At 37.8% G+C, this 27,727-nt stretch overlaps 1 protein-coding gene and 1 long non-coding RNA gene across 5 annotated transcripts in view; one reads left to right on the forward strand and one right to left on the reverse strand.

Annotated features, from left to right (window-relative positions):
• GABRB1 (gamma-aminobutyric acid type A receptor subunit beta1) overlaps positions 1-27,727 on the forward strand; it is a 358,276-nt gene that overhangs the window by 181,026 nt on the left and 149,523 nt on the right. The window lies entirely within an intron of this gene.
• Positions 8,622-27,727, reverse strand: part of LOC106559651 — a 31,523-nt gene continuing 12,417 nt past the window's right edge. The window contains exons 5-11 of the long non-coding RNA XR_005369000.1: positions 25,815-25,872; positions 17,883-17,942; positions 17,580-17,715; positions 16,419-16,528; positions 13,807-14,001; positions 11,768-11,885; positions 8,622-9,379 (exon numbers count right to left, since the gene is read on the reverse strand). This is a non-coding gene — a long non-coding RNA (uncharacterized LOC106559651). The remainder of the gene's footprint in view (positions 9,380-11,767; positions 11,886-13,806; positions 14,002-16,418; positions 16,529-17,579; positions 17,716-17,882; positions 17,943-25,814; positions 25,873-27,727) is intronic.

The following is a 27,727-nucleotide window of genomic DNA, read 5'->3' on the forward strand; positions in this document are numbered from 1 at the left end:
TTTACTTATTTATTTTTAAAAAGGCTATTTATTTATTCATTCATGAGAGACCTAGGGAGAGAGGCAGAGATGTAGGCAGAGGGAGAAGCAGGCTCTCTGCAGTGAGCCCAACATGGGATTCAATCCCGGGATCATGATCTGAGCCAAAGGCAGACACTCCATCACGGATCCACTCAGGCATCCCCATTCTTCTGATTTTAGACCTGGGTCTAATATGAGTTTGTGACACCATTACCTAATCACTCTAGCTTGATTATTCCATTCTGGGTGAATAGCCAAGCAAGTAGAGTCCAATAATATGGAACAAAGAACCATTTTCAATGTAACAAATCTATTTTACTTTATACTTTAAAAAGTGTGCTTACTTCATTAACTCATTTTCCCTCCCAGCCATCTCGTGTGTTAGGTATTATAATATCCACTATAAAAAGTGAGGGAAGATGACCATTTGTAACAGCATGGATGGATCTAGAGGACACAATGCTAAGTGAAATAAGTCAGAGAGAGACAAATGGCATTTGATTTCACTCATCTTTCGATGCAGAGCCAGGTGGAGAAGGACAAAGAGAAGTCTGTGCAGCAAATAAAAGACATCTAGTACCTTTCCTTTTGTAAAATGATTTTTAATTTTTCTTGCAAAAGTTTTATGTGCTCACTGCTTTTAGAAACCTAACAACACTAGAGAAGTATAAAAAATAAGATAAAAAGTTGACCCCCACACACACCCCACCTGATCCTCCACACTCTCCCCCTAAATTCAGTCTCCAGGTGGCAGGAGACACAAGTGTGTATATTTGTGGAAGGAACAAAGATTAGGTGTAAAAAAAACTCATCATACGTCTGAGCTCTTTTTAAATTCTTTTCTTGATGCAAAGTGTACATGAATGCTACTATTTCTGCCCGGAATTCTTTTCCTTTCATTGTTCTTAAAGTCTGCTCACCTCTCAAGTCTCATCTTAGATATCACTTCTTCACCAAAGTTAAACCTACTTACTGATATAAATTAGATACCCAGGCTATTGCCCCTTCTTTTCTTTTTTTTTAGCATCTGGCATTTTTCCTGTATAGCATTTACCATAATCAGTGAAGAAGCTTTTATTTGTGTGCTTAACTGATTAATGCATGTATGTTTATCTCTCCAGTGGTTTCTAAGCTTAGGGAGGCCAGATAGCCTCCCTGTCCCTAGCCCCTACTACAGTGATTGGCACAAAGTAGAAATTAAATGATTATGTGTCCATGTGTGCACCCTGACTTAACATTTCAAATCTACAGAAAAAGCTCAAAATTCAGCGCAGGGAATTTCATCAGTGTTTAACATATAGCCACATGTGTGCGCACTCTCTCTCTCCCCCTCTTTCTTACTAGCTCTCCCCTTTTCTCCTCCCCATTTTTCTCTCCTTTTCTCTTTTTCTCTCTTCTTGTCGATTTATGTTCTAAATCTTTTATTTCCAATCCAAACCATATTTTGACGTCTGAAAATGTTTAACAATACTTAACTAAGACTGAGGACTTTTCTTGCTCTCTTCCTCTCCTTCATGGTGTGTTTTGGGGAGATTGTTTATCATATAACATCCTACAATTCTCATTTCTGTTTTCTTCTTGTATTAACTTTGATTGCCATCTTCTTTTCAGTAAAAAATGTCTTCTATCTTTCTGGGTTAACAATAACAGGTGCATGTGGTGATGTGTGTGGCTTACACAATTTCTTAGCTGAAGAGAGCTTTTTCTGTTCGTCTCAGGAAGTGCTGTTTCTAAAATCAATAGTGTTTTCCTTTGTTCTGTACAGAAGGTGTATCTCCTTATTTTGTGATTATATTCTACTTTGGTAAGACTCTTAATTGTCACTGCTTTTTTTCATTCTTTATTCCAAGACTTCAAGGTTGTTTCCATCTGCAGCAGTAGTGTCTTAATAGTGTCACAAGACACTGGTCTTGTGAACTTTCAGTCTCCTTCCCTTCAGCCCACTGAGCTATCAAATCTTTGTCCTACCTCAATGTTTCCCCTTTTATGGTAGCGCTCTTTTTGTCTGGAGCTAATATTATGTGTGTTCTATCACCACAGCCCCCGCCCCCTTCCCTCTTCCTGGCAGTTTCTACCTGACTTCCAACACCAGCATGAGATCTGCAGCTGGCCCCATTGATTTGGAAACATTTCCCTACCTACAGGCAAATTGTACTTGTGGTGTTCTCTGTCTCCTACTTATGTTATAGGCATAGGTTATCCTTGATTTCGTCTGCTCTCCTTATTGGTTTTTGGAGAATGTATAGAGAAAATTGTATCTAGAAGGAAATGAGAATTTCAGCTATGTTTTTTAAAAAAAAGGTATTAATAGCCTCTTATGAAAAATATGGCGATGAAAATGTTAAGTGTCATATATTGTTTTAACTCAAATTTTTATTACTAAACTGTAAAACTCCTCGCAATATGGTTCTCCCAGCCACATTAATAACAGTATCCTACCCAATCATTTTGTTTCCAAAGCCATCAGTCAACAGAATTTCTCTATAAGAGAGGAAAGCTAATTAATGTTGTAGTAGAGACTAATAGAAGTCACCAAATATCCATTCTTCACTTCCTCCTTAGGAACAGAACCCTAAGTTTTAGTTAGGCATATCATATAACTGGTCTAAGTAAAGATTACATTTCCTAGCTTCCTTTACAGCAAAGTATGGTCTTAGGACATATACTGCTCAATGTATACAACCAAAAGTGTCATGTTATGACTTCTACAGGGATCTCTATGGGTGCACCCTTATTTATCCTTCCCCATTTCTGCTGATTGGAATACCAACATAATAGATGGAGTTCTCTTACTGTTTCTAAAATTTGCCTGCAGATAACCTAATTATATGTTTAAAGCGTTCAGGAAACATCATTTATTTATATAAATTTATTTACTTACTGAGCAACAACCAGTCCAAAAGACTATGCTAGGGAGATGAGAGAGTAAATAAAAAGATGGATAAATACAGTGGAATATTACTCAGCCATAAAAAGAATGAAATCTTGCCATTTGCAGTGATGCGGATAGAGCTAGAGTGTATTACACTAAGCAAGATAAGTCAGAAAGACAAATACCATATGATCTCACTCATATGTGGAATTTAAGAAACAAAACAAATGAGGGAAGGGAAAAAAGAAAGAGAGGCAAACCAGGAAACAGACTCTTAACTATAGAGAACAAACTAGAGGGGAGGTGGATGGGGGGGATAGGTTAAATGGGTAATGGGGATTAAGGGGGGCACTTGTGATGAGCCCTGAGGGACGTATGAAAGTGATGAATCATTAAATTCTACACCTGAAACTAGTATTACACTGTATGTTAACCAACTGGAATTTAAATGAAAACTTGTGGTAAAAAAGATGAATGAATAAATAAATAAGATATACCCTGAAGGAGTCAAAGCTAATATACTTTGATGTACTATAAGATCCTGAGTTCTCTATGATCATAAATGACAATAAGAACAAGAAGAATCGACCATATCCTTAGAAGAAGCATTAATTTTGGTTTTTATTACCTGAATATTTCAATAAACTGATCAACTTAATTATTAAAACTCATTTAGGTGAATACAGTAACTTATTTGCAAAGAACAAGCCCACTTTAGTAGAAGTTTTGTTCGTACTGGATATTCAAACAGCCTAGAATGGTCTTGGAGCAAGACTGAATACTCTCTTTCCAAAAGCCAGCTCAGTCAAATTCTTCATTCATATTGGGTGACACAGCTCTGCTCAAATTATTCACACAGGAGCTTTGCAACTGCATAAATTATTTCAAGTGGCTGATATCACAGTCTATGAAATCCCTTACCTTAAATGAATGGCCACTGTGCTTGTCTGTTATTGATAAATGGGAATGGAATATATTAGTCATAAAGAATAGACTTTCCAAGTTAAAAAATGGAAGTAAATAGGAAAAATGAACCATGAATAAATATCACCTTTTGAGAAGAGAGCTGAGGAAATATGCCAGATTTTATGAGAAACTTTTCTTCTTCACTGTTCAAAACTAGCCTTTTCAGAGTGATTCAATCATTTTTCACTCTTCAACTCATTTAAATTTCATTCTACTTCCTCAAAATATTAGTAATATAATTATACTATATTTGATATTTTTTTAAAAGGAAAGGGAATCTTTGGCCATAAAGTACCATACCATTGTTTTATACTTCATTAAGAAAAATACCATGGTGATTGTAGAAAATATGTGATGGGAAAATAATCACTGACCTTCTTAAGCAGTTCTCAGACTTAACCTCAGGGCTACTGTAGAGCTGCAGGAGAACCACCTTGAGCCTCATTCAATATTAGGGCTCTTTGTATTGTGACATTCTTTGATGCCATTTTCATGCATAGAAATAATCTATTATAATAAAAATTATGGTCAGAATAACTTCTAGACCAATAGCTAAAAGTCACACATAGATTTCTAATGAGAATCAGGGAAATCCAATGGCAAATAGATGCATGGTAAGATAATTCTGCTAGTAACTAGGGAAAACATTTCACACCCATTTGACTGACAAAGCTTAATAAATAGTTTGGCAATAATATGTTGATATTAAGAACTCTCATGCAATGCTGAACGGAATACACATTTGGGACAACCATATTGACAAGCAACTAAATCATATCTCATAGACTGAATTTGTGCATTCTTCAACCCAGGAAATCCAGTCCTAAGTTTATATTCTTGCATGTGTGTTTAAAAAGAATTGCAAAGAACTATTTATTGTAGCATTATTTTAATAGTGAAAGAAAATTGAAAACAACTGAAATATGCACTAGCAGGAAAATGAAAACGTGAAATGTGATACAGTCACATAACAAAACATTACACTGCAGACAAAATAAACAAGTTAAAAAAATAAACAAGTTAGATTTGCATATGTCGATATGGATAAATATTTTTTAAAACTTATAAATAATATGTACAAGATGGACATGGACAACAATACTATAGTTTATGAACGTATACTTATAGAATGAAGATATTTTTGAAAATGATAACCACTGAGTCTAGGAATGTATGAAGAATGCCAAAGTAAGGGGCACCTGGGTGGCTTGGAGGTTGAGCATCTGCCTTTGGCTCAGGTCATGACCCTGGAGTCCTGGGATCGAGTCCTGCATCGGGCTCCCTGCAGGGGGCCTGCTTCTCCTCTGCCTGCATCTCTGCCTCTCTCTGTGTGTCTTTCATGAATAAATAAACAAAATCTTTTTTTTTTTTTTCAAAAAAAAAAAAGATACCAAAGTGACAGAGGACAACTACACAGGGATTTTCAACTATATTTATAGTGTTATAAATCTAATATGGAGAATGAGTAAATACTTGTTATGTTATTCTCTATATTTTTTCATTTCTGACATATAATAATAATACATATTATTATAAAATATCATTATTATTTTGGGTACCATCGCATGGCAAGAAACACCATTCATATCAGAACCTTATATCCTGTGGAGGCCTGAGTTTCTAAATTGATGACCTTGCATGGGAGTTAAAGACTCCTAAGAGGGAAGGAACAAACTGTCTCCTAACTACAAACATCATCTACCAGCTCAGGCTACCCTCTAGAATTTATCCAGAAACATGATTTTGAAGCAAGTCATGAACACCACAAACTCATGTCTATGCCCTCAAACCCGAGCATTGTTTCTGTAATCAAATCCTAGGAACTTTTCCCATGCTTTTTCATTTCCTCATTTCCTTCTCCATCTTGTTCTTTTTTTTTTTAATTTTTTAAAATATTTATTTATTCATTTATGATAGACATAGAGAGAGAGAGAGAGAGAGAGAGAGAGAGAGAGAGGCAGAGGAGGAGGGAGAAGCAGGCTCCATGCCGGGAGCCCAACACGGGACTCGATCCCGGGTCTCCAGGATCACGCCCTGGGCCAAAGGCAGGCGCCAAACCGCTGCGCCACCCAGGGATCCCCTCCATCTTGTTCTTGTGTCTGCTTCTCTTGTTTGAAGGAAGTAGTGGCTATGTATTATTCATTTTAAAATCTCTCTTTTCTTCTTATTCCAAGGCTAATGGTATTTTATGTGTGCTTCATTCTGAAGTTTATGTCTAATACACAGTAAAACAGTGCCCCGCTATGTAATGCAGATGCCAAATCCTACTAGGCTAGAGCAAAGTATTCCTGAAATAATGTGTGGCTTCTACCTCTGTGGGCAAAGGCAGAAAAATAGACCTGAAATGTCTGGTCATAGAGAAACTTCTATCACTGTACACTTTTCTTTTGTAAAAGTTAATGTAAAAAAAATTGGAGTCTATGGCCAATTAGACCTCATTTCAAAATATGGTGCTCTGTATGATTAATAAGCTGTGTGATCTCTAGAAAACTTTGAACAACCTGTTATTCTGATTCCTATTTCCTCATTTTAAAAAGAAGAGCAATATTTGTGAGTTTCTTATGAGAATTAAATGAGATGAAATATGTAAATGTAGGTAGAATATATTTTAAATGTCTTTTTTAAGGATTTTATTTATTTATCCATGAGAGATACAGAGAGAGAGGCAGAGACACAGGCAGAGGGAGAAGCAGGCTCCCAATGGGAAGCCCAATGTGAGACTCAAACCCAGGACCCTGGGATCAGGACCCAAGCCAAAGGCAGACACTCAACCACTGAGCCACCCAGGTGCCCCTACTTTAAAATGTCTCATGCTGTGTGCTGTGTAATCGTGGTGACCATGTTAAAATCTGATAATATAATATTAAAGTTCAACTCACTGAACATAATTCTGTAAGGAGTTAGCAAAGTCAATGTGAAATACTCTTACTGCTTTCCAGAGTTCCACTGCATCAAATGTGAGATCTGATACTCCCTGCAGATGTAGTACCTAGCCTACTACCTTGTACCTACTTAAGTACTCCACAGATGTATTATGAATATAAAGCACTGAAATAAATTATTTTATTATTATTTGTTTTCTAAAGTGCTTCTGTTAATTGCTTTACAAGCCTTGTAAGCAACCCTGCCTGAACTCATTCATTATAATTGAGCCATTGTAAAATCTGTTGGACTCCGTGTTGTTCATATTTGGTTTGTGGTCCTCCTCTCAATTCCCTTTTAGTCATTGTTCTTTGATTACATCCTTTGATGACTTCAATAATTATGTTTTAACCTTTCCTAAATTCTGTTCCTCACAATCCTTAGTCTAATGTCTGTCATTACCATCTTTAAAAAAAAAAAAAAAAAGATTTTATTTATTCATGAGAGACACAGAGACAGAGAGAGAGACCTAGGCAGAGGAAGAAGCAGGCTCCCTGAGGGGAGCCCAAAGCGGGACTCGATTCCAGGATTCCGGGATCATGATCTAAGCTAAAGGTAGACAGATGCTCAACCACTGAGCCACCCAGGCATCCCATTACCATCTTATTTTATACACACATCAGTTTATCTGAAATTCCTCTGCTTCCAAAACCAAAACCATGAAAGTTTCCTTTTTAACTCAATCCACACACAAGCTATAGTTTTTATTTCTTCACTTCCTGATCTTACTGAACCTACTCCTTATCTGCAGTGTGCCTTTGATCTTGATTTCTTTCAGTTCTTCCAGACTATCACATCCATCCAAGAATTACTTATCTCCTTACTGAAACCTCGATCTCATGATCAGTCATTTCAGAATTGCTCTTGTCAGAAACATAGAATTCTTATATTCTAATTTTTTGCCATGCCAGCCTTCCACTTCCCAACTGTGGTTAAGCCCATTATTCAAATCTCCTCTGTCCCCAAATCACAAAATACATCTTGAAGGGCCTTCTCCTAAAGAAACTTCTTCAATTGAGCTACCGTTCCATTTTTTTTCTTTAAACATTAAATATTACTCAACCTCTTTCAACCTAACCTACAAATCAAGATTTCTTAAATCCTTTTTTTAAAAAACTATTTACAGGGTCGTCTGGGTGGCTCAGTCAATATGCAACTCTTGATTTTGGTTTAGGTCTTGATCTCAGGGTGGTAAGATCAAGCCACCAAGTTGGGCTCTGAGCTTAGCAGGAAGTCGGCTTGAGATTCTCTCTCTCCTTCTCCCTTTGCCCTTCCCCTCACTCACAGCATCTCTCTCTCTAAAATAAATAAATAAATAATAAACAAATAAACAAATAAATAAATAACAAAGACCTTCTACTCATCCAAACAACCTTTCCTTGATATCTTATTACAACTTGGCACTTTCTTCCTTCTTCTTGGCCCTCTTGATCCCTCCATTTCCCATTCTCCTGCTTCCTTCTGTTTAGGGAAGGCATTCTTCATACATATACTCTCTCCCTCTTCTGAAATTGCTCTAATGTGGCAATCTTATCTATCATCACAATCTCATTAACTACCTCACTACAGATGATTCCCAAGTATATAACTCCCAGTTTAGCTTCTAAGTTTCCTGCTTCCTAATGGTTCTCTCTCCACAGAGGATCTACCAGCAACAAAAAATGAGCATGCTCATATCAGATCCTGAATCCCTCTTAAAACTTATGTCTTGGGATGCCTGGGGGGCTCAGGGGTTGAGCGCCTGCCTTCAGCCCAGGGCGTGATCCTGGAGACCTAGGATCGAGTCCCACTTCGGGCTCCCTGCATGGAGCCTGCTTCTCCCTCTGCCTTGTGTCTCTGCCTTTCTCTCTGTGTCCCTCATGAATAAATAAATTAAATATTTAAAAAACAAAACAATAAAACCTCTGTCTTCCCAATTTCAATTATTGGCATCTCTAGCATGCTATTCAGATAAGCTTAGAACCTCATTCTTATCTTTCATTTCTGTACTTTTCTACCTCTCACTCCACCATTCTGTGTATTAGGTCTCTCCAATATCTGTGGAATCATCACCGTCTTTTTGGATTCTGATGCCCCATTGATCTATTATCTGGCTCTTATAATAATATGTTAACTCTTCTCCCAGCCCCTGTTGTGGCTCCTTCTCTATAATTAATCTAATCCAACTGGTGGTAAAGAGAACTTTTGATCTAAAGCATAGCTGTGATTCAGTTGCTTCCTCCACTTCAAAATCATCAGTTGTCTGTATATTACAATTTAAGTTGTTGAATATGGAATTAAAGATCCCTTATGATTAGGATTCAATTAATTTTTTCTGACCTCATGCAACTAACCACTACAGAATAATAGTTACATGCTCGGTTATGGAATTAGATAATCCTGGTTTCAGTCTTGGTTCTACTATTTCATTGTTGCCATAAATATTTATTAAGTGCCTTATAACATTCCAGAAATGATTTGGGGGCTGGAAATATACAAGTGAGCAATAATACAAGAAGCAGGAGCTCTTCCGGAACTTACTGTATTTTTCAGTAAGTATTTGTCAGGTGTCTACTATGTTCCAAGAGGGTCTACTACGACATGGTACAGGAGACATAGCTGTGAATAAAACATACACGTAAATGAATAAATAATGGATGAGTATAGAAACACAAGTATATAATATATAAATATGTATCATTATAATTAGTATCAAGATTTGATAAGATGTTCAAGGAAGGCCTGTCCTAGGAGCTGACGAGTTAAGACCTTGGAGGGAGATCAGCAAGTGTGAATACCATTGGCGAGGATGGCAAGAATGTGCTTGGACTTATTAGAGAAATAGGAAAGGACTATAAGATGGAAGAGTACCATCACCTTGGATAAGTTACTTTCTCTGAGCCTCAGTTCCTTCATCTATGAAACAGTTTTATGAATACTATACTTCAGGGTGAAATGAAATAATGCATGTGAAATGCTTAAAAAGTAGTATTAAATGCTCTGTAAATGGTAGCTCCTACCAGCTTTGATGCAACCACTCCACTAGACTTTCATTATATACCCACTCCCTAATGTCTCAGACTTTCTCCCACTCCCCTCTCCAGGGTATCTATTGCTCATGATGCTCCTTTCTTACAAAAGAAATTTCATTTTCCCTCATCTTTATCTGTTAAAATACCATCCATGTTTCAATATCTCTTCTATGAATGCTGCACTGATTTTGCCAGCCAAATGCATTTCTCATTTCTGGGCTTCCTTAATACTTTGTGAACATCTCTCCTCTGTGTGAATCCAAATCACATTTCCCACTGCTTTATTTCCTCTACCAGATTCTGAGCTTCTTTAGGATAAAAGCAAGTGTTCAGATTTTTGTTCCCAGCCATAGCACCTGCACATGACATTGCCTTGCCCAATCATATAAATACCTAATTGATAGTTATCAAATTGAATTGTTACTGAACTAATTCAAATCACTCCATCCTTTCCTTTATTGTTTAATTTATCAGAAGTGGCTTGTGATTTTAACTTCTCCTAGAAATAATGTAGGGATACTACTCTAAAACTACACTAAATAGGAGCTGGTATACAGTTAATTCTCATTGTTTATGGTAGTTAGGTTCTGTGAAGTTGCCTCAAACACCAAATTAGCAAACACTAAATCACTATTCCTAGCAAAAAAAAAAGAAAAAAATATATATAGAGAGAGAGAGGCTCCTGTGAACTGCTAGTCACAACATTTTTGGCAACCAATCAACACATAACATACATAACCTTATTTAATGTGTGTTTCTGTTTAAAGATACCTTATTTATTCTATATTGTTGATTCACTAACATTGAACTCACAGCCAACAGCATGCCTGAATGAAGTTTATTTCATGCACGTATTTTTTCTATGAGGCACATCACAGCCTTCTTGCACTTAGGATTACCAGACAGCATTATCAGCACTATACTTGGAGGCAACACCACGGACAGAATCACAAAAATATGAAAAATGTGCCACTAAAAACTTGCAAAAAGGACACTTGTTTACAGTATGGACTGAAATGGGAAGCCATCATTTTGTTCGACCTAAGCTGAAAACATGCATGTTGGGCAACGGAAATTTTTTCCTGCTCTGCACAAGTCCACAAATGAGGACAAAATTACTGTCTTGATTTTGAGGTTAGAAATAAATGTTAGGGGCAGCACGGGTGGCTCAGAGGTTTAGCACCACCTTCGGCCCAGGGCCTGATCCTGGAGACCCGGGATTGAGTCCCACATCGGGCTCCCTGCATGGAGCCTGCTTCTCCCTCTGCCTGTGTCTCTGCCTCTCTCTCTCTCTGTGTCTCTCATGAATAAATAAATAAAATCTTTAAAAAATAAATAAATAAATTTTAGGATGTAGGAAAATTTGCAAATAGAAAATCCATGAATTATGAAGGTTGGCTGGCTATATGTGCTTTTGTGGTATATTGTTATAGTAAGGGTCCACAGTAAGCCTTCCCTGCTGTATCCATATCCTCGTATAAGCCCTCAACACTGCCTCTGATTTTGGCCATGTGACTTGCTTTGACCAGTAAGACATTAGTAAATATGAAGCACTCAGAAGCTTGAAAATGCTAGTGCATTAGGGTTTCTACCATATGAGAAAAAGCCAGTACTATTGAACTAGAAAGGAAGGGCTGGGCAGACACTAAGCATCCACCACAAGACCTGGATGAGGTCATCTCAGATCATCCAGCCACAGTCCAACCACAACATCACTGCAGCCACACAGATCACTCCAAGCCAGTTAGGCCCAACTCAGACCATCCTAAATTGCTGAGCCACAGATTGTGAGCAAGCAAATTGGTTAAAATAAAAATGAAAAGTATAAAGTCCCTAACCAGAGGAAGCAGAGCACAATGGCCTACTACTAACAGGATGTTTAAAACTCCATCCCCTTTGTGTTCTCAAGGAACCTCCCCTCACTTAATTCTTATTTCAGAGTCCTCCCTATTCCCCCTTCCCAGCAAGGACCTACCATAATCTCTTCCCTGAGCCTCTTCCTCTTTTATAAAACTCAGGAAGAGAGGTTATCTCCAAGAATCCTCCATCCAAACGCCCCTGAGGCCTGCCTTTCTTCTCAACATGGGGGTTGGCTGCATGAGAAAGCAGAAATCACAACCACAAATAAGTATCTTAACACATAATCCTGTCACATTTATTTTCTCTGAGTCCCAGTGGCTGTGCTATATAGGTGTGAACTAAATAAAATTTGGTGAAAATTGTAGCTGTAAGCAATGTTTTTACCTCCTTAAATGTCTTTAATATTATTTCAGTGATTCTGTTCAATACTAGCAGTTGAACCATGTGACTAGACGGGAACACGGGGAGACAACAGAAAAAATAGAATGATATAGAATAAGTAATAATCACTCTTGCCAAAAAACATAACTCATTGCTTTCATTTCATGTCCCCTCAGTTTATTTTGAAATGGAAATGAATATGAAAGAAAAAGAGAGCTTATACAAATAAATGCAGCATAACACTCTTTATTATTCAACATCAAGAATTTGAGAGGGATGCCTGCTACAGGTACCTTTTTCTCTCTCTGCTCCTCTCTATAACTTCTTGATCAAGTTAAATCTGGCTCTGCAGCTTCACTCATTAGGAGTATTTGAGCAAAACAGAGTTAGCACAGTAGCCATTCATTCATTCATTCATTCATGTAAACAAATAGATAATCAACACTTCATATGGGCAATGTCCTGGACTGGTAAGGATACTAGTAACACTGATAGTGATTGCTTACATTTATTAAATGTTTACTATGTGCCACCTCTTCTTCTATATCATTTGTGTGTCTCTTGAGAGTCTTTGGGTGTCTCTTCAGGAAACAGGCTGTAAGGTAGAGGCTTACTGATGTGCTATCAAGAACACTTGTAACAGTGAGGGAGGCAGGATTAGGCAGAAAGAGGCAACAGATTTGGGCACAAAGCAGTTGCAACAGAGTAATTAGTTGATCCTGCATGGATCCCTGGAACTACGATAGTCCTGAGTTCAGATTTGTCTTAAATCAAACCAATGGGGTTGGGCTTTTGTATCCCCTCATTGATTAATAATTGGATGGAGGGTGTCTTTGTTTGCTAGAGCAGCCAAACAAAATCCACAGACTGAGTGGCTTAACTGAAATTTATGGAGTCTGGAAATCCAAGATGAAATTGTCAACCAGTTTGATTTCTCCTGAGGCCTCTGTCCTTGGCTTACAGACGGCTGTCCCTTTGCTATCTCACACAGTTGTCCCTCTATGCAAGTGCCTCCCTGTGGCTTCTCTTTGTATGAGCTAATCTCTTCTCATAGGATACCATTAGATTGGATTAGGGCCTACTTTAACAGCCTCATTTTAAACTTATTACCTCCTTAAAAGCCCTATCTCCAAGTAGTGTCACATTGTGAGAAATTGAGTGTTGGAGCCACAACATACGAATTTGGAGTTGACACAACTCAGTCCATAACACTCCATCCTGTGGACCCCCATAATTCATGTCCTTCTCACATGCAAAATGCATTAACTCCTATCTTAGCAGTTCAAAAGATTTAACCCGTCCCAGCATCAACTCTAAATCCAAAATCTCTTCTAAATATCATCTAAATCAAGTTTGGGTGAAACTCATGATTCATCACAAGGCAAAATTCTCCAGCTGTGAATCTGTAAAGACAGACAAGTTATCTGCTTCCAAAATACAGTGGTAGGACAGGTACAGGATAGACTTATAATTTTAAAAGGGAGAAATTGGAAAGAAGAATGCATCATGGGTCCCACATATGTGGAATATGCTACCTCCAGAATGGAAAACAAAAGCTTGCCAAGTATTTTCCTTCTTTCTCAGTGGTAAGAAATATGACATAAAACAATCCCTCTAACTTTGGAGGAAACATCCTTGCATTTTAGGGTAATAGACCCTTCAAACTTCAGACAGTGAAGACTCTTCAAACTTTGTGTAGCAGCTCCCTGGATATTTATCCATCTCTCATTCACCCTTTGGGGAGTGTCTTACCAAAGACTCCAAAGCACTCACCACCTGTTGCTGATTAACATGCTATAAATAAGATTGGACAGAGGGAGAACTTGATCTGTGGAGAAGTAGTAAACAGGTGCCTCAGCTAATTCCACAGGATGATCAAAGTTGTATAGCCTTTCAGGGCTGACTTTATACCCTTCCACAGGGGGCAGAACCTTGAGCTACACAGTTTACTTCAATGAAGAGCAGTTCCTGAAAAAAAAAAAAAAAACCTTATGGATGAGTCTTTTAGTCCTAAAGGAAGTTCTCTGCAGTCCACCAATGCATTCACTACAATTACTATGAGTGCTTTTATTCCTTAAAACAAACATGAGATAACAACTGTTTTTTTAGGGAGACTGAATAACTTGTCTCAGATTATGAAAATAATAATTTGCAGAGCTGAAGTCACATCAGAGAGATTAGCACATGCTTCTTGACCCCTGACTACTATGCTATATCATTCCTTTAAAAAAAGAAAAGAATTGGGCAGCCCGGGTGGCTCAGTGGTTTAGTACCACCTTCAGCCCAGGGTGTGGTCCTGGAGATCTGGGATCGAGTCCCACATCAGGCTCCTTGCATGGAATGGAGCCTGCTTCTGCCTCTGCTTATGTCTATACCTCTCTCTGTGTGTGTCTCTCATGAATAAATATTTTTTTAAAAAGAAAAGAAAAAGACATAATCCACATTCTCAAAGAGGTAAGCAGTATCAGATGTTTCATAAAAAAAATGGGCAGGATAATTTCACATATTCTCAACACAATGGTGCTTTACAGTATGAATCTGTCCACCTGGTGAGTCTTTTAGTCCTAACGGAAGTTTCAGACTTCTCTTCTCGCATTTCAAACCCAAGAACCCTGTTCAGATTCAGGGTTAAGGCTCAGCTAACATGTTTGGTGGTGGAAATGGCTTTATGAAACTGCCTTTCAAGCCATGGAACACCAGGGATCTGAGAATCTTTGTCCAAGTCTAAAAGTTATTTGCAAATTCAGGGACATTACTCCACCCTTTGGAGTTGACAATAGCTAAGTAATATTTGACCTTGCTATGCTGGTCAGGATAGGAAGAGATGACACATTCAAACTTGGTTATTTGGAGAAAGTCTAATCAAGGGACTCTGCAAAAGTGAGGCAGAGTTTAGGGGGATCAACAGACACAGAATCCAATACCTAGACCAACTAATAGTGAGGTCCCTTAAAGGGACTGGTGAGAGAGAGTGGCTTTATAGGAGGGTCACCTGATACCGAGGGGAGCCCACAAGGTGGGAGCTAAAGTAACAGATACTGTGACTTCACTGTCCTCCCACCCTCTAATCTGCTGCTACTGGGTTCTGTTGGCCAGATCCAAAAGGAAGCCAAAAGGTCACAAAGCCCTCTCTATTATCCATATAGGATATCATCCTGGGACATCAAGGAGAGTGAATAAAGGGTGGAGAGTGGGTCTGGAGGGGCAAATAGGAATATCAAACACACTTTCTAACTCTATTATACTGTGCCTTAGGTATAAGTTTTGGTTTAATGCATCTCTCAAGACTGACCCAAGTAGAGAACACTAGAACTCTCTTGTCGTCAGTATAGATGTATACTCCCATAGTTAAGAAGTCGGGAAGCTAGATTGGAATCTAGTCTGTCTGACTTCAAAACACTACATCTTAATCATGACGCCAAGCTCTTATTCAAATGGCTGTTGGAAAATTAAGTGAGCTAAATTATTTGGCATGTCTGGCTCAAACCTGACAGATGTATGAGGTTCAATACATGTTTGCCAAAAGAAATCAGATGAATGAATGAAACTCATGCTGAATGTCCACTCAGTATTGGTGTAGCTTATTGTATAAGAAAGACTCAGTGTATGTTAAGGAAAGGGGACAGGGAAAGAAGTAGTGTTTATTTGCCACGGACTATACCACAACCATTAGATGTGCGAAGTTCATTAAATGGCTTGTGTGACATCCAAGTATCAGATAATTCTGTATGGATTTCTAGAAAGAAAAGAATGTCCAAGCAAAAATAGACTTTTGGTAACCATAATGTTTGTGGTAGGCTGAATATCTCAAAAGTAAGGCCACTTCCTAATTGTTGAAACCTATGTACATTTACCTTGTGTAGTAAAAGAGTAAATATTACCTTATATTGTAAACAGTGTGACTAAGTTAAAGATTATGGGAAGGGTTGCTTATGCCACCCACCCAGACGCCCTGTGAAGTTGAGCAGTTTTCAACTATGGCTGTCTCATTCCAGTTATCTGGCCCATTTTCACACCACCTTTCCCCTTGTGTGTGTCTATCTCAACGTGCCCTCTGCCTCTCTCTCACAAGCATACATGTGACTAAGTTAAAGATTATGAGAAAAGTTACTTATGCTGGTATCATGGAGGACCCAAAATGCAATCACATGTGTCCTTAGAAGAGATATTGGGTGGCACAGTCGGTCAAGCGTCTGACTCTTGGTTTTCAGCTCAGGTTGTGATTGTGATCTCAAGGCCCTAATCTCAGAGTCACGAGATCTAGCTCCCCTCTGTGCTCAACGTGGAGTCTGCTTAGGACTCTCTGTCCCTCTGCCCCTGCCCCCTGTCTTCTCAAGCTCTCTCTCTCAAATAAATAAACAAATCTTAAAAAAAAAAATGCTCACTTTCGGAAACCATCAGAAACTGGAAGAACAAGGAGGAGATTCTCCACTGGAGCTTCTGGAGAGAGTGTGGCCCTGCCAACACCTTAATTGTGGGAATTTGGCCTCCAGAACTATAACAGAATAAATTTCTGTTGTTTTAAACTGCCAAATGTGTGATAATTTGTTACAACAGCAATAGGAAATAAATACAATGCACTTACAAGTGATACTTTATTGGATTGTGCTAGCTTTCAAAGGAAACATATGGCAAAAAAAATTATTGTTGCTATAATAAAGCCTGAATTGTAGGGAAAAAAATTATTGTTATAAAAATAAGGAAACCCCCCACATTTTGTTGAAGAACTACCTTTCATTTCCCCAAAGCCTTGAAGCTAGCTAAGAATGAAGCTTGCTGCCAATGAATTATACGAGTGTGTGGTATGGGGGAGGGTTAGGTGACAGGAGGGAAGAAAGTTGAGTCTGGAAGTGGGCAGTGCCGCTGGGGAGCTAAATGATGCTGGAGGGAATGCCCATTGGATCCTCCTATAAACCACAACTGGGAGCACATGCCATGATTACCTCTGAAAAGTGATTTAAAAAAAAAACTGCACTCAAATCCATGCACAAAGGTAAGAAGGAGCTCTAATCATTTCAGGGAGAGGAGATTTTGAGAGAGATAGTAGTGGGGAAAGAGGATATTTAATGTGCCCTCCACCTCCTTGGAATGGCAAAAAGTTCAATGATTATGATACAGATTTCATTCTAGTCCAAACAGAACAGATACCATTTGGAGGAACTAACCAGGAGCACAGTTCTATGGGTCAAATCAAAGAAGGCATGAATGCCAATGCCTGACATTGAACTTGCTAACTTGCTGTTTATTTTCTCTCCTGCATCTGTGTTTTCCCACAACACTGTGACTCTGTTAATTAGAAATCCCAGGTCTAAAACAATGCCTGGAACTTCAGTGACATCCATCTTGGGCATTTATGCTCTGGGGGAAGGGTCCGTTATATGGAATTTGGCCTTCATTGTCTTTGGAATACCTTCTGAATATCCCATGGAAGACAGTCAAAGAGCTGCCCAATTTCATATAATAGACCTTCATTTGAGGCTTCAGTCAGACTGGGACTCTTGACAGGGCTGGATTTATAAGGTAAAAGGCTTTAAGGTCTTCCATACCTATCAATTCAGTCTGCAGTCAGAAACTGTGGGTTTAGGGATAAGCTTCAAAACGCTGGACCAGAGGCAAAAGCTCTTGAGTCCCAATCCTTTGTTCCTTCCTAAAGGCACATCGGCACTGGTGAGGCTTTAGAAGCTACTGGAAAATTCAAACCAATTAACTAATAATTAAGGCATTTGTATTAAAACAACAGTGCATGATGGGTTTGGTAAAATTGATTTTTCCATAAGAGAAGTTTAAAATAAATTAGCTATTTCAAGAGAATCATGGTTGTCAGCAAATAGAAATGTCATATGCTTAACTGAAATCACAGTAATGCTCTGTGTTAGTCATCTGACTTCTTTGGGTCTCAGTTCTTTCATCTGTAAAAGGACGAGATTGAAAAAAATAATTATAGCCACGTTATAATCACCAATGGTCTAGCAACCTATGACTCAATCACTAAAAGCTAGAAATGTTCTGCTTCTATGATGATAAATCACTTCCTTAGTGCTCTAAATGTACTTAGGAAGAAATCAGAATTTACTGGATAGCAGTGGAAATTAGTCTATTATAAAGTGTTTTTTATTATTGGAAAACACAAAGTAACAATGCAGCAGTTGCCTGGGAGGTGGAGACCCTGGAGATAGACAAATCCAGTGATTTGAGGGACTAGGTTAGCTTTTTGTATTGAGCATGGAGATACTGTGAGCTCTTTGGGTACATGAACTGTATTTACAACATGCCTGGAACATAATAGTGGGTACTCATGCCCACTATTACGGGCATGGGAAGGCCTATTGTTAGTCCTTTATTTTCAACACAGCCATGAAGAGGACAATCACAATTACCTAGAAATTTTGGGCATTGTATCTGTGTTCAACTCTGTTGGAGTTTCAGTAAAGGTTTTCCAAGGCAACAAATTGATGATGCTCATAATTATACTCAGTACATTGTGTTCTTAAAATACTATATCAAAGTTCCATGTATCTTCAAACCCTTTGTATAGACCTTCTTGTTCTTTCCAACAATTCCCTACAAAACAGTAGGTTTTATCCTTCTAGTTTACAAATAGAAGAAGCAAGCTATAAACATGACTGTAAATTAGAGTTTTGCCCATGGTATTAAAGTTAACTTCTCTCTCACCTGTCACAACAGTGTTAGGGTCAAGGTCCTTCCTGGTTCTTTTAACAAGTGTCCAACTCTAAAATCCCCACAACCAGAGCCACTGTTCACAGCTTCAAATACAGCAGTCATGAGCTTGGTCAAGGATGATAATACTGACTTCTCATATTTCTTTCACTAAGATCACCAGCAATTTCTAATTGCCAAATCCAGATAACTATTTTTAATCCTCATTCTATTAGGTATATCTTAGGTATTTACATGTTTATGTATTTTCTCTATTCTTTGGCTTTTGAGGTAGAACTTTCCTATTTCTTCTCTTTTTTTATTTTTTTTAAGATTTATTTTTATTTATTTATGATAGAGAGAGAGAGGCAGAGACACAGGCAGAGGGAGAAGCAGGCTCCATGCTGGGAGCCAGATGCGGGACTTAATCCCGGAACTCCCGGATCACGTCCTGGGCCAAAAGCAGGCGCGAAACCGCTGAGCCACCCAGGGATCCCTGTCTTCTCTTTATTCTATTACCTTCTCTCATCCTTTAACAATCCTTCAAATGTTAATTTTCCCCAGGTTTCTAAACCAGCTCTTCTCATTTGGTCCATCCATAATCATCTGCTTTTGTGATTTTAAAAACAATGGTTTTTGCTGAAAACTTTGTCATCTGACCCTGAATTTAATTACATCTAGACTCCCTGCACACATTTCAGATTTAGCACTTAACTCACCTTGTAAGTTCTAAGGTGGAACTCATAATATTCCCCTGCAAGTCTGCTTCATCTCCAGCATGATGCACTTCTATTAATAGTACCCACATCTTCAGACACCTTCATCAGACTAACTCTACTTCTCATAGCACATCTAATGGATAATCAAATCTTTGGATTCTACTTCAAAAAAATGCTTCTCTAATGTCTTTTCTTGTTTCCATTCCTGCTTCCTCTGCCATAAGTCATATTATCATCGCCATTTTGGTTTTTATACTTCTACTCTTCTTCCAGTTGTCTCTCTCTCTAATCTTGACCATTCTTTACACTGCCACCAGAGTCACTTCCTTACAGGATGAAGCTGATTGTATTTCTGTCTTACTTGAAAACCTCACTGAACCTTCAGAGCTTTCTGTAATTTGAAATAAAATTTTAACTTCTGCATTTGTCACATGAATGTGTTAATAGTTGGTTCCAGCCTCTCTCTGGCATCATCTTTTACCACTCTTTGCCAAACGTTACTACTGAAATTGAACTTCCTTAACTACCCTCATATCCAAACTTTTTCAGGATTCTACTTTTCTTATTATTTGAGGATTGGTTAGTTGCTCCTCCTCTCAGAGTTTTTAGATCTTATGTACTAAGGTGCCAACTTACCAAATTGTACTATAATTTCTCCATTTATGTCAGTTTACATCATTAGACTATATTATCAATTTCTAAGTGCAAGATCCTTGACAAATCTAAAAAGTGGAACATAATATGCATTATATTTTAGACATAAAATTACATTTTATGGTGTTTTTAAAAAGAGCTATGGTTTCAAATTGTACAAATACTAAGTACACCAGACATTGATAGCTTATTCACCTCAGATAAGAGTATTTAATGGCTGGTCAAGAAATTGTATTTAACATCATTAAATGTACTCTTTTTAATAAAGATTTTATTTGTTTGTGCATGTGCATAAGCGGAGGAGGGGTAGAAGGAGAGGGAGAGGGACAAGGCAACTCCCCCTAGCCCAGAGCCTGACATGGGACTTGACACTGGGCTCTATCCCAGGACCCTGAGATCATGACCGGAGCTGAAGTCAGATGCTTAACCGACTGAGCCACCCAGGTGCCCCCACTAATCTACTCTTGAAGAATAAACTCCACTGTCTTGTGTTCTTCCCTGAAATATTCACTTTTTGAAACCTATGGTTGCTATAAAATATTGCTCGAAATGTGACAGGATAATAAGAAAAATGTAATCGTAGAATGTTCTCTTCATTGGTTGTAACAGAAGACTTCCTTGAGAGTGATGAATTACTTTGAATGCAAGCTATGAAATTGTTCATAAGAACTTAATAAAACTTAAATTTCTAAATAATTCAGGGTGTTTTATCACTCCAAAAGGATGGCAGCAACTCCATCACTTTAAGGTTTGTTATGCTTCCCCAAGTTAAAAACAAATGCTATTTTATCACCTTGGCTTCATTCTGTGAAAAAAAAAAAATCCCATTGTCTACTTCTTTTACAAAAATTTTTATTGCTTTCCTTGTTTTGTAAGACTTTGTTGATGGTAAAATTTCTGGCTTAAACTTGTTACCTCATTCAGAGCATTTTAAAAAGAAGAAAAAAATATTCCCTTTATTAATATCTTTGATTTGAGCATGTTTTGATATTGCCACCTACACCATTGAAATTCTCCCTTCATTCCATCAACATATCAGATTTGGGCATAAATATTGGTGTTGCTACATTCCCTATTTTCAATCTATTCTTAAGCAGCAAACAGTCATTGAGAATCTGCAAGTGGAAACTATGAGTAAGTCTTTGGAAACACAGAGAAAGGGACAATTCATTCTGACTGAAGAAAGTGGAAAGTAAACATCTTATCTTGAACAACAATATAATTAAACTGTACTACTTTAAATTATTTGATAAATGCAATAAGATGTCAATTCCAGTTTCCATAGAATATTCTAAAACACTTCAAAGGCAAACATCTTCAAAATATTTATATTGAATGTATAAGCAGCAGGCAAGAAAACCAGAGATGATAGATAGATAGACCAAGGAGACAGACACAGCTACATAAAGATGATTGACTTGCTTATCTATTTTGCAAATGTTTTAATATTAGAACTCCAAATGTGGTTAGACTTTTAAAAATTAGGAGGAAATATTCAAAGGCATAAAATTGAGGGTTTTCAATATATTTATTCTTTTTTGAGTATTTGAGCAAAAACTAATATAACAGTGGGCACTATTTCATAGTTTTTTTGCATAATTAGATATTCATATGAAGAGTAATTAATTTGGACTTATATTTCACATTTGACATTGCAATAAATTACAACTGAATCAAAGAACATGTAACTTATTTTATAAAGTACAGAAGAAAGTATAGTATATTTAAATGTGGAACATTTAATATGAAGAAAGAGAAACTCAAGCCATTCAAAAAAGTGGAGGTTATTAGAGATAAAAGGGACTCCTGGGTGCCTTAGTGGTTGAGAGTCTGCCTTTGGCTCAGGGCATGATCCCGGTGTCCTGGGATCAAGCCCCACATTGGGCTTCCTGCATGGAACCTGCTTCTCCCTCTGCCTATGTCTCTGCATCTTTCTTTCTGTGTCTCTCATGAATAAATAAATAAAATCTTAAAAAAAATAGAGATAAAGTATGCCTGACCACATAAAGATAGCTTTTTGTAAGGCAAAATACAGTAAACTTTAAAACAGCAGAATGAGGAAAACATAGCAGGTAAACATAATAGATAAACTTTTGCTACCCAAATTATAGAGAAAACTGAAGTTAATATATATAGTCAGTGTACAGATTCTGTTTAATAGGTAATCAGAAATAATACACAAATAGAGAAATTCTAAAAGTTAGCTAGTATTTGGGAAATCTGCCTCCATTCTAAAAATAAAGATCCTTTAAATAATTTTAGTCATTGTACTTTGATTTTTTAAAAAATGATTTTTAACAAGCCTAATGATGTAACAAATAGGCAGTCTTATAAATGTCATTTGACAATATGAATAATGCCAGCCCTTTAAAAGTAATATGGCATTAGAATAGGCTCTGAGAATTCACTTACTGGCCTTTGTCTGTATAGCCCTAGAAAAATAAGCTGAGGATGGAAAACTAAAAGAATTCATTTAATTTCAATGAAAAAATGGCAACATCCTAAGTTCTGAAAAATAATGTAATAGTTAACTAAAGAATCTATTAATAAAATGCTATCCTATAAAATAGATGTGAGCTATGGCAATGCTAGGAAATGTCAACATAAAATTATATTAAACGTAAAAGGGACCAGATGGAATTAACAGATATATATAGAACATTCCATCTAAGAGCAACAGAATACACATTCTTCTCAAGTGCACATGAGAACCTCTTCGGGATAGATTATATGTGAGACCACAAAACAAGTCTTAACAAATTTAAGAAGTTTGAAATCATATCAATAACCTTTTTAAGCCACAATGGTATGAAACTAGAAATCAGTTACAAGAAGAAAACTGGAAAATTTACCAAAATGTGGAGATTAAACAACATCCAAAAATTAAGAATAGAAACCTAAATGTAAATATTAAGTGGAAATCAGTCTTTGTGATGTCCTAATTCTTTTCCCGAAAGGGAAACCATGAGCTAAGGAGTAAGAAGACAGTAAGTCTTGAACTGTGTTGGAAAGAGATTTAGAAACATTAGTTGGGAACATAAGTTCAGGATCAGTGGCCAAATTGTTGCTCAGAGTATTTCATTTTTTTGGCACAGCTTTTATTTTTTTATTGTTTTGTTTTGTCCTGTGGTGGTATAATTTTTTTACCCTTTGAATTATGACATACAGACACCAATATGTAGACATAGGGTAAAACCAATATTAAATGTTCAGTTTGATGCCAGTTTACAAAGGTGTACATCCATGTATCTACCCCAGACCAAGATATTGAATATTTTTAGCACCTCAGATGATTCCTTATAACCCTTCCCAAACAATACCCCACTCAAAGAAGTTATTATTCTGACTTCTATCATCATCGGTTGGTTTTGCTGGTTCTCAAACTTTACATAAATCAAATTATAGTCTTTAATCCTTTGCATGTGTTTTCATCCAAATCAGCATAACATCTGAGAATCATTCATGTTGTTGAATGTATCAGGACTTCATTCTTTGTTATGGCTGTGTAATATTCCATTGTACGAACATACCACATTTTAATTATCCATTTTCCTATTATGAGATTTCTTTGGACTACCTTCAGGTTTTGTAATCAGAAATAAATTTGCTTGTAAATGTCTTTTGGTGAACATACATGGTCATATCTCTTGGATATATACTTAAGAACAGAATGGCTGAGTTGAGGGCCAGGTGTATATTTCACTGTAGTAGAGTCTGGCACATTGAGGGGGAAAAATGAATCAGCAGTGGACCTGTCCGGTTAGCAGTGGGCCCTATAACCTCTACAGTCTTACTTATTTGTATTGTTTGCTACTATAGCTTGGTCTAAAAAGGCTTTGAGTTTACAACTTGTAACAGAAAAGGAAGTTATTAGCACACTGATTCATCTGAAATTATAAACATCAAATTTTCAGAGGTAATGGCTTTCAAATATTTCAGTCAAAGAAAGGCAAACTTTTTAAAGTATGGTCAACCCATCTTCAGAGAGAGGTCACCTCAACGTCAAGAACAGTAGTTGTTTTTCATCTTCCTAGAGATGCGCTCAGGGTGGGTGCTGTCCTGTGCTCACGAACCTCCTGTGCAGTGGCTCTGCACTCACCTTCATCCCTGGTGCCCCCACACTGCCTGATGAGCAGCCTAATTGGCCTTGCTCAGTTGCTGCTGCCACAGGGCTCAGAGTTTAGGCCAAGGCAATCATCTTTGAGCACATTTCTACTGCAAGGATCTTTCTTTTTCTTGTATTTCACTTAATAAAATTAGTCACTACACATGGTGGATTAGCAACAGCAGCAGCAGCTCAGCTTCCTCGGATTTACATGAATTTATTCTCAGTGGAGAGATCAAGAGGCAATTTATTCAGTTCTTGGCCTTGTTAGGAGTTCCCATCATCTGACCCTGCAGCTCTGTCTGAATAGCATGTTTGTGATTATTTATTATTTGGGAGGATTATTCCCACTTTTGCAGGCAGCCACCAGGAGATCATTTCCTGATTCTAATTTTTTTTTCTGAGTTAGTTTTATAAAAGCAAGAGGGAGTAATAAAATAAAAGGTAAAAGTTTTAAAAAGTGAGCTAAAATGTCAAAATTTTTATCACAGGACACCTCCCAAAGCCCCTATTTTTGCCAAAGTGATTATCAGGATATTTCTCTGAGTGATAAGAGCTGTGCTTTCAAATAGACTGTATCTCTACACTGTGCATGCATAGTTAATAAATTGGGAATTCAGTTTTTCAAGAGTGGCGGATATTAGCATTGTATTGGCCTAAGGCTCCGGCGAGAGAAGAGGCAGTCTTTCTGGATGTCTAGACCAAATGGGAGCTAAACAGGAGGGAAGACATGATGGTGCACAACGATCCTTTCTCCTTTCACACCCATAGATTTTACTGTAACTCTACAGTTGCAAAGAGCTGAATCCAGAGTCACCAAGAGCTCAAATGTAAAGGTGCCTTTGCTTGCTGGCTTCAGAAGACATGGATGAGGCTAGGCAAGTAATTAACGTGTTCCGTGCCTTACTCTCCTCATGTGCAGACTGTGCACAGCAGCAATGCCAACACCGTAGGACTTTGGTGGAGGTTAGTGGAATCAGGCCTTGCGAGGGCATGGCATGGCCCTTGGCCCATGGCCCTTGGCCCTTGGCCCTTGGTAGCATTTAGTAATAGCCACTGTGATGATTATTGTGACAGTTCTTGTCCTTGCCTTTCTTCTCCTTCTCCCTCATCCTGTTCCTATTCTTCCTCTTCCTCTTCCAACCTCCAATTCCTCTTCCAGCCTCCAATTCTTCTTCCAGCCTCCAATTCCTCTATAAAAGAACCACAAACTGTGCATTCTCAGTAAACTGGCCCATGTAATTAGAAAAAGCCACAGAAAACCCAGATAGATAGACTCTGGCCTTCTTTTGTTGTATATAATAAATCAGCATTCCTCATTTCCCTTGCAGATCGGTTTCAGATTCTTCCAATTCAGAAAGCTGTTGCTTCTATTCTTGTGTTTTAGCTCTACAGCATCATTTGTAGTTTTACAGGTTATCTTTCCAGTGAGAGAAACTGAAAGTCTGTATATTGTGGTTTCTGACGGTGGGCAGCAACAGTAGAGCTTTCATGCTGAAAGTGGCTTTTTTTTTTTTTTCTCAAAAGTAATTTAGACTTAAAGGGAAGGTGCTAAGATGTTGTAGCATAGAACTAGTATTTTCACTCTTCCCTCTTCTTGCCCCCATTTGAGAATGTTAGCCAATTAGATGGTTATTGTGTGTTACCTGTGTGTGTCCTGGCCAACGAGAAGAATGTCTGGGTCATCTGGTCTTGCACAGAGCTCTGTGGGAGAAGACCACAAATGTACCTACCTGGCTGTGAGGTTAGCAGGCTGGCACACTGTAGGTGTGCTCTCACCCTGACCCTCTGCACACTCCAGGCTTACATCACTCATAGAAGAATTTACACCGGCAATCTTTGCTTACTCTCCTTACTGGAATACTGACAAACATTGGATGCCTTCTCTTCCATGCTAGAACCAGACTCTCCCATGGAAAGGTCACATCCTCATCCACATAGTAATGCCCAAGGGTTTCTGAACTTTTATCTCCAACTCCCCCTCACAGCCTATGCAGCATGAATTATGAAGATATTTTAATGTTTGTATAACATATATCTTATCTCCTTTGGTTATACAGAAATTATGGGTCTGCCTCCTTGAGAGTTTTAAATCTATACTTGTAGATTTCTATGTAAGAAATTTCATAGGTTAGATTCATTTAAAATTTCTGCATCTAGCATGCTAAAGTGTAAAATGCACTGTATCTGATATAACTAAGCAATAAAAAATGGATCGGGCATCTGGTATTACAATTTTGTAGGTAGACTATCATTTTTGCTTCATGAATTCCAAGTTCTCAGTTACTCAGAGAAAGAGTGGGAGATGCTGATGTTCAACTATTAATCATTTAAAACCATCACATAGGAATTGCAAGTTTTCTTTGCTCCCTGGAAAACTTCTTAGAGAATCTGGATGTTAATAAGGGATTGGAGAGGAGGAAGGAATATTTACACATTTTCAGGAAATCAGGGAAGCGAGGGCTGGTTCCACAGGACAAAAATCCACACATGCAGTAGCCAACAATATGGCACTGCTTTGAGACCAGCTAGGAAGCTACAGTGTGCTGTAAAGAAAGCAGTTGATAAGGTCTAAAAAATAAGGATTCCTAGTTAGTTAGACTACCCTACTGGTGTACTGTGTTTAGTTTTAATCACCATATTTGTATATGTGGAACAATGAGGATGTTGTGCACGTTTTGGTCTTTTCATTGAGAGAGAGAGAAAGAGAGAGAGAGAAAGGCAACACAGTAATGCTCTGGAGGAGTAGCTGAGAAACTATTACCAGGTACTCCCTTTGCTTTTAACTGTACACATTCCTATTGTTCAGATTCCTTACTATGTCCACATAACTATTTGTATTGAAAATAAAATTGAGAAATTTTAAAAAATCACTTGGAGAAATTCAAAGACAATGTGATAACAAAAATAATGATAATACAAAATACCTTTATCATGCTTGGTATGTACCAGACACTGCTCTCAACACTCAATATAGATTGGCCATTTGGGATGCCTGAGCAGCTCAGCGGTTGAGCGTCTGCCTTGGGCTCAGGGTGTGACCCTGGAATTCGGGATTGAGTCCCACATTGGGCTCCTGCAGGGAGCCTGCTTCTCCCTCTGCTTATGTCTCTGCCTCTCTGTCTATGTCTCTCATGAATAAATAAATAAATAAAATCTTTAAAATATATATATATAGATTGGCCATTAATCCTCATAATAACCTTAGAAAATAGAATCATTACCCCATTTTACAGATGAGCAAAGCAATGCACAAAGAGGCTAGGTAACTCGACCCCAGGCACACCCCTGGCAAGTGGAGAATGATGATTTGAAGCAAGACAGTGTGGCTTCAGGTTTTAGGCTATCGAATAAATATACTTTAAAATAACTAAGGTAAAGGAAGAAGTCTGAGAGTGTGATTTTTATCTGTATACATATGAAGAATTTAAAAAGGTAGGAAAGTTTATTTGTTTATGTCCACAGAGAACCCTGTTCATAAAACATGAGCCCTAATTAAAGCAGAAAGAAATGAAATTTAATGTACAAAAGAATTTGACTTCAGTTGCAGAAACTCTGG

Source organism: Canis lupus, chromosome 13 (assembly GCF_011100685.1).
Source record: "Canis lupus familiaris isolate Mischka breed German Shepherd chromosome 13, alternate assembly UU_Cfam_GSD_1.0, whole genome shotgun sequence".
NCBI classification, from domain to species: domain Eukaryota; kingdom Metazoa; phylum Chordata; class Mammalia; order Carnivora; family Canidae; genus Canis; species Canis lupus.